Here is an 8,958-nt window from a genome sequence, read left to right as displayed (position 1 = left end):
GAGAAAAGCAATTCACTACATTCAAAGGAAACAGCATAAGACTAAGTAGTGACTACTCAGCAGCCACCATGGAGGCGAGAAGGCAGTGGCACGATATATTTAAAATTCTGAGTGAGAAAAATTTCCAGCCAAGAATACTTTATCCAGCAAAGCTCTCCTTCAAATTTGAGGGAGAGCTTAAATTTTTCACAGACAAACAAATGCTGAGAGAATTTGCTAACAAGAGACCTGCCCTACTGGAGATACTAAAGGGAGCCCTACAGACAGAGAAACAAAGAAAGGACAGAGAGACTTGGAGAAAGGTTCAGTACTAAAGAGATTCGGTATGGGTACAATAAAGGATATTAATAGACAGAGAGGAAAAATATGACAAACATAAACCAAAGGATAAGATGGCCGATTCAAGAAATGCCTTCACGGTTATAACGTTGAATGTAAATGGATTAAACTCCCCAATTAAAAGATATAGATTCGCAGAATGGATCAAAAAAAAATGAACCATCAATATGTTGCATACAAGAGACTCATCTTAGACACAGGGACACAAAGAAACTGAAAGTGAAAGGATGGAAAAAAATATTTCACGCAAGCTACAGCCAAAAGAAAGCAGGTGTAACAATATTAATCTCAGATAAAATAGACTTCAAATGCAGGGATGTTTTGAGAGACAAAGAAGGCCACTACGTACTAATAAAAGGGGCAATTCAGCAAGAAGAAATAACAATCGTAAATGTCTATGCACCCAACCAAGGTGCCACAAAATACATGAGAGAAACACTGGCAAAACTAAAGGAAGCAATTGATGTTTCCACAATAATTGTGGGAGACTTCAACACATCACTCTCTCCTATAGATAGATCAACCAGACAGAAGACCAATAAGGAAATTGAAAACCTAAACAATCTGATAAATGAATTAGATTTAACAGATATATACAGGACATTACATCCCAAATCACCAGGATACACATACTTTTCTAGTGCTCATGGAACTTTCTCCAGAATAGATCATATGCTGGGACATAAAACAAGCCTCAATAAATTTAAAAAGATTGAAATTATTCAAAGCACATTCTCTGACCACAATGGAATACAATTAGAAGTCAATAACCATCAGAGACTTAGAAAATTCACAAATACCTGGAGGTTAAACAACACACTCCTAAACAATCAGTGGGTTAAAGAAGAAATAGCAAGAGAAATTGCTAAATATATAGAGACGAATGAAAATGAGAACACAACATACCAAAACCTATGGGATGCAGCAAAAGCAGTGCTAAGGGGGAAATTTATAGCACTAAACACATATAATAAAAAGGAAGAAAGAGCCAAAATCAAAGAACTAATGGATCAACTGAAGAAGCTAGAAAATGAACAGCAAACCAATCCTAAACCAAGTAGAAGAAAAGAAATAACAAGGATTAAAGCAGAAATAAATGACATAGAGAACAAAAAAACAATAGAGAGGATAAATATCACCAAAAGTTGGTTCTTTGAGAAGACCAACAAGATTGACAAGCCCCTACCTAGACTGACAAAATCAAAAAGACAGAAGACCCATATAAACAAAATAATGAATGAAAAAGGTGACATAACTGCAGATCCTGAAGAAATTAAAAAAATTATAAGAGGATATTATGAACAACTGTATGGCAACAAACTGGATAATGTAGAAGAAATGGACAATTTCCTGGCAACATACGAACAACCTAGACTGACCAGAGAAGAAATAGAAGACCTCAACCAACCCATCACAAGCAAAGAGATCCAATCAGTCATCAAAAATCTTCCCACTAATAAATGCCCAGGGCCAGATGGCTTCACAGAGGAATTCTACCAAACTTTCCAGAAAGAACTGACACCAGTCTTACTCAAACTCTTTCAAAACATTGAAGAAAATGGAACACTACCTAACTCATTTTATGAAGCTAACATCAATCTAATACCAAAACCAGGCAAAGATGCTACAAAAAAGGAAAACTACCGGCCAATCTCCCTAATGAATATAGATGCAAAAATCCTCAACAAAATACTTGCAAATCGAATCCAAAGACACATTAAAAAAATCATACACCATGACCAAGTGGAGTTCATTCCAGGCATGCAAGGATGGTTCAACATAAGAAAAACAATCAATGTATTACAACACATTAAAAACTCGAAAGGGAAAAATCAATTGATCATCTCAATAGATGCTGAAAAAGCATTTGACAAAATCCAACATCCCTTTTTGATAAAAACACTTCAAAAGGTAGGAATTGAAGGAAACTTCCTCAACATGATAAAGAGCATATATGAAAAACCCACAGCCAGCATAGTACTCAATGGTGAGAGACTGAAAGCCTTCCCTCTAAGATCAGGAACAAGACAAGGATGCCCGCTGTCACCACTGTTATTCAACATTGTGCTGGAAGTGCTAGCCAGGGCAATCCGGCAAGACAAAGAAATAAAAGGCATCCAAATTGGAAAAGAAGAAGTAAAACTGTCATTGTTTGCAGATGATATGATCTTATATCTAGAAAACCCTGAGAAATCGACGATACAGCTACTAGAGCTAATAAACAAATTTAGCAAAGTAGCGGGATACAGGATTAATGCACATAAGTCAGTAATGTTTCTATATGCTAGAAATGAACAAACTGAAGAGACACTCAAGAAAAAGATACCATTTTCCATACCAACTAAAAAAATCAAGTACCTAGGAATCAACTTCACCAAAGATGTAAAAGACCTATACAAAGAAAACTACACAACTCTACTAAAAGAAATAGAAGGGGACCTTAAAAGATGGAAAAATATTCCATGTTCATGGATAGGAAGGCTAAATGTCATTAAGATGTCAATTCTACCCAAACTCATCTACAGATTCAATGCAATCCCAATCAAAATTCCAACAACCTACTTTGCAGACTTGGAAAAGTTAGTTATCAAATTTATTTGGAAAGGGAAGATGCCTCGAATTGCTAAAGACACTCTAAAAAAGAAAAACGAAGTGGGAGGACTTACACTCCCTGACTTTGAAGCTTATTATAAAGCCACAGTTGCCAAAACAGCATGATACTGGCACAAAGATAGACATATAGATCAATGGAATCGAATTGAGAATTCAGAGATAGACCCTCAGATCTATGGCCGACTAATCTTTGATAAGGCCCTCAAAGTCACTCAACTGAGTCATAATGGTCTTTTCAACAAATGGGGCTGGGAGAGTTGGATATCCATATCCAAAAGAATGAAAGAGGACCCCTACCTCACCCCCTACACAAAAATTAACTCAAAATGGACCAAAGATCTCAATATAAAAGAAAGTACCATAAAACTCCTAGAAGATAATGTAGGAAAACATCTTCAAGACCTTGTATTAGGCGGCCACTTCCTAGACTTTACACCCAAAGCACAAGCAACAAAAGAGAAAATAGATAAATGGGAACTCCTCAAGCTTAGAAGTTTCTGCACCTCAAAGGAATTTCTCAAAAAGGTAAAGAGGCAGCCAACTCAATGGGAAAAACTTTTTGGAAACCATGTATCTGACAAAAGACTGATATCTTGCATATATAAAGAAATCCTACAACTCAATGACAATAGTACAGACAGCCCAATTATAAAATGGGCAAAAGATATGAAAAGACAGTTCTCTGAAGAGGAAATACAAATGGCCAAGAAACACATGAAAAAATGTTCAGCTTCACTAGCTATTAGAGAGATGCAAATTAAGACCACAATGAGATACCATCTAACACCTATTAGAGTGGCTGCCATTAAACAAACAGGAAACTACAAATGCTGGAGGGGATGTGGAGAAATTGGAACTCTTATTCATTGTTGGTGGGACTGTATAATGGTTCAGCCACTCTGGAAGTCAGTCTGGCAGTTCCTTAGAAAACTATATATAGAGTTACCATTCCATCCAGCGATTGCACTTCTTGGTATATACCCGGAAGGTCGGAAAGCAGTGACACGAACAGATATCTGCACGCCAATGTTCATAGCAGCATTATTCACAATTGCCAAGAGATGGAAACAACCCAAATGTCCTTCAACAGATGAGTGGATAAATAAAATGTGGTATATACACACAATGGAATACTACGCGGCAGTAAGAAGGAACGATCTTGTGAAACATATGACAACATGGATGAACCTTGAAGACATAATGCTGAGCGAAATAAGCCAGGCACAAAAAGAGAAATATTATATGCTACCACTAATGTGAACTTTGAAAAATGTAAAACAAATGGTTATAATGTAGAATGTAGGGGAACTAGCAATAGAGAGCAATTAAGGAAGGGGGAACAATAATCCAAGAAGAACAGATAAGCTATTTAACGTTCTGGGGATGCCCAGGAATGACTATGGTCTGTTAATTTCTGATGGATATAGTAGGAACAAGTTCACAGAAATTTTGCTATATTATGTAACTTTCTTGGGGTAAAGTAGGAACATGTTGGAAGTTAAGCAGTTATCTTAGGTTAGTTGTCTTTTTCTTACTCCCTTGTTATGGTCTCTTTGAAATGTTCTTTTATTGTATGTTTGTTTTCTTTTTAACTTTTTTTTTCATACAGTTGATTTAAAAAAGAAGGGAAAGTTAAAAAAAAAAAAAAGAAAGAAAGAAAAACAAGGAAAAAAAAATGATGTAGTGCCCCGTTGAGGATCCTGTGGAGAATGCAGGGGTATTCGCCTACCCCACCTCGATGGTTGCTAACATGACCACAGACATAGGGGACTGGTGGTTTGATGGGTTGAGCCTTCTACCATAAGTTTTACCCTTGGGAAGACGGTTGCTGCAAAGGAGAGGCTAGGCCTCCCTATGGTTGTGCCTAAGAGCCTCCTCCCGAATGCCTCTTTGTTGCTCAGATGTGGCCCTCTCTCTCTTGCTAAGCCAACTTGAAAGGTGAAATCACTGCCCTCCCCCCCTACGTGGGATCAGACACCCAGGGTAGTGAATCTCCCTGGCAACGTGGAATATGACTCCCGGGGAGGAATGTAGACCCGGCATCGTGGGACGGAGAACATCTTCTTGACCAAAAGGGGGATGTGAAAGGAAATGAAATAAGCTTCAGTGGCAGAGAGATTCCAAAAGGAGCCGAGAGGTCACTCTGGTGGGCACTCTTATGCACACTTTAGACAACCCTTTTTAGGTTCTAAAGAATTGGGGTAGCTGGTGGTGGATACCTGAAACTATCAAACTACAACCCAGAACCCATGAATCTCGAAGACAGTTGTATAAAAATGTAGCTTATGAGGGGTGACAATGGGACTGGGAAAGCCATAAGGACCACACTCCACTTTGTCTAGTTTATGGATGGATGAGTAGAAAAATAGGGGAAGGAAACAAACAGACAAAGGTACCCAGTGTTCTTTTTTACTTCAATTGTTCTTTTTCACTCTAATTATTATTCTCGTTATTTTTGTGTGTGTGCTAATGAAGGTGTCAGGGATTGATTTAGGTGATGAATGTACAACTATGTAATGGTACTGTAAACAATCGAAAGTACGATTTGTTTTGTATGACTGCGTGGTATGTGAATATATCTCAATAAAATGAAGATAAAAAAAAAATTAACAGGCTAAATACTTTTGGGCCTAATGTTGTAGGGCAGGCCCCTTTGGAAACTGCAGGTCATAGTAAAATGAAGTAGTATTTTAATGACCAACTCTGAAGCTCAAAGGAGTTAATAAAGCTTTCAAAAGAGTCAAATAAAAAAAAAAAATAAGGCCTTTAAAAAAAAAAAAAATCTTCACCACAACATGAAATAGAGAAAATTCTCTCTAATTTTACAAACAACAAAAATCAGATCAGGTAAGATTGACTTACTCAAAGTTAAAACACTAGTTGGAAACATTGCTAAAACCTAATGCCAAGTATTCTAATTCCTTGTCCAGTGTACCAACAACACAACTGTATTCAGAGGTCATAGCTTTAGAGATGCACTTTCTGTCACTGACATATTTTAGGATGTGATAGCATCACACAAAGAGTTCTTGGCTGCAAGAATCAAGAGACCTAAAATTTATTCTTATCTCTATCACTAATTAACTTCACCTCTGTGGGCTCTTATGTCCTCTTCTGTGATGTGAGAGGGTCAGATGTGATGACATTTCCAAAATTCTTTCCAGCTTTCATGGTTTGTGTTTCTGTAAACCTGGAGTGTCTGTCCCCAAACGATACCAAATAAACCTTACTGTAGAAGTGTGTTCTGAGCTTGTTGCTCTGGATTTAAGTATATAATATGCAGCCCTTAGTGGGATGGGCTTCATCAAGAATTTTCCCAGGACACCAAATTATGTCTAATGATGTATAATAGTGAGGACTCTTGCTTTAATTGGGGACAGTCAAGCCCACTTAACTGTATTGCCTCAAGGTGATTGTGTGGTATATCTACAGAACTTGAGCTAACTAGAGACTGGTGATACTTTGGGCTTCTTCAAATAACTCTGTTAGGGCTGATTCAGCAGAACAGGCACAGAGAGAACAAAGACTTCTCTAGAAAAATCATCTCTCCTAGGTGAGCAAGGTCAGTCCTCTCACAAAGGAGATGATGCTTCAGTTCTTTAGTAAAGGCCAATCAGTAAATGGCACTGTTGCTTCCAGAGAGAAGGCACCCATTGATGGGCTGCCTAGGGTATGGGGTATTCGACATAAGAAGTTCGTACCACAGCAGACATTGTTGTATGGTGTGGGCCGTAGCAAATCTTATTATCTGTATTAAAAGCCAACACCGATAAACAGGAGGCAGGGTGTGAGGGTTAAGAAAAGAGAAGACTTCAAGCATGCACATACACACACACACACACACACACACACACTTATTAGCCAAGTAAAAGAAAAGTAATGGGGTCATGGATTCTTCCTTACAGTCTCTGTAACTTCAACAAAAGGTACTGAATTAAACGCCTGACTGTTTTTAGTAATCACTCTTTTCTCTCTTTAGATTGAATGAGAAGGTCTCTATGTTTCCTTCTTTACAAGTAGCATTAAGGAAAATTTTGTAATGGAGAACTTTATTATTTTAAGATCCATGAGAAAGTACTTTTAAATGTTTTTCACTTTTTTTTTTTTAACCCATAGGCCTATCATGAATTGGTTCCCTTTTGGGAAGAATTTTGGCTTTATCTGGTATATGTTTATATCATATAATAGTGCACATGTTCTAGAAGAATCATAATATTTCCTAGGTGGTTTAACACTACACACATACAATTTGTTCTTAATCCAAATACTCCCAAACCACATATCCTATATAATCACTGCAGTCGCCAACACCATTCACACTATTTAATTAATTTATTTTTTCCAGAGGGGTGGAGCTTTTAGACAGCTCACTTAACAAAGTTAAAGGGTAAGTTTAATTATTGCTTTTCAGCAGTTTACATTGCATTTGGGCTTAGTAACACCACTGCACTGTCTTCCACCTAAAGCAGGAATGCTTCCATGTCCTTGATTTAACCCCTTCTGAACCAGGCACTGTGGATGCAAAGAGCTCCTTCTCTCTACTTATCTCACGATGGCCCCAAGGCTGGGGAGAGAGACAAGTGGAGGTTAAGCAAACTAATGTGCTGAGTAATATGGCAAAATCAGGTGGCTCTCAGCACCCCAAAAAGAGACCTGAGTTACTCTTTAGCAGGGACAGCATTTATTTCAAATTCTTCTTTCCTTTCACCTTGGTTTCTCCTCACTCCACATTTGACCTGTACCAAGTAGTAATTGGCAGTTTTCACTACAACAGAACATGGCAATTATGGATATAGTGGAATATTTACTAACTTAAAAACTGTGGTTTTGATTATAAAATTTTAATTATTTTGTCCTTGTTACATAAACTCTTAGTTTATGAAACAATGAAGATGTTTCATATTACTTTAAAATACTTTAAATGCCATTGGAAAGTTGTCTCCAATTTGGAAAGCCTAGCAGTTGTACCATTTTCTTACTGAATACCATATTTCCTGTAGGTACTGAATAAATGAGAGTTGAGTTGACTATATAATTTTGATAAATAGTATATTTCATAAACTAACCCATACAATACTTTATCAGTATCCTGGTCCTCTGATGATTGTTAAATATGCCAACAACTTAAAGAACTAAACAAATTGCTTCAATGTAGAGTTGATGACTTTCTTTTCATGGTTGTATATTTATTCAATTATTTATTCTTCCAAATAAAGCCGTTGGAGTCCCAAGAATTTTTACTTACTTTGGATATTCAGATTAATGGGATCAATTTATAAGGTCAAAGTTTTGCCACCACTTCATAGGCATAGGAATCTCCTCAGCTACAGACTCAGGTTGCGCTTTTTATACTTTCCACGGAATGGTTTTCAATTTCCTTATGAATTTGAAAGACTCTAGATCGAAGCAAGAAATATGAATGGAGTGCGAGTGTCAGGAGGCTATTCAGGATTCCGGAAGTGACTCGGCTGCTAATTAGTTTGGACTTTCTTTAGTCCTCAATTTCTTGATCTTTACAGTGGAGGGAGGCACTGAACTCAGCCTCTCTGAACTTTTAATGTGATGTTGATGTTTTTTGCACTTCACATAGTTCTTCTGAAGGCACTGGAAAGCTATGGTGAGCCTCTGAACCCAACAGCTGGTGATCTAATAAAGAGTGTTTTCTGATTTATGAAATGAATTTAGCTAGTTATATAAAAATCTAGTGAAAATAATGTATTTTATCTTTAGAAAGTCTACCATAGATATAAAATTGAATCACATTTAGTTATACATTTAAGTAATTGCTTTTATCAGAAAAACTCTTATAAGAAATTGGGACAATTCTCACGTGTGTATTCTCTCTATTTATTAAAACCACACTGAAGTGAATAAAATATGTTTCTGTGGCCGTCCAAAGGAGTGGTCAGAATAGTCCTGGTGCATGGATATCTGAAAATCATGGCATCTAACTCTAAATAATCCACTCTATTGGGCTGGGGGGAAGGGTGGATCTGACTCTGGTAT

Source organism: Choloepus didactylus, chromosome 9 (assembly GCF_015220235.1).
Source record: "Choloepus didactylus isolate mChoDid1 chromosome 9, mChoDid1.pri, whole genome shotgun sequence".
NCBI lineage: Eukaryota > Metazoa > Chordata > Mammalia > Pilosa > Megalonychidae > Choloepus > Choloepus didactylus.
The sequence above is the reverse complement of the archived record's forward strand: the minus strand, read 5'-3'. Positions refer to the sequence as shown.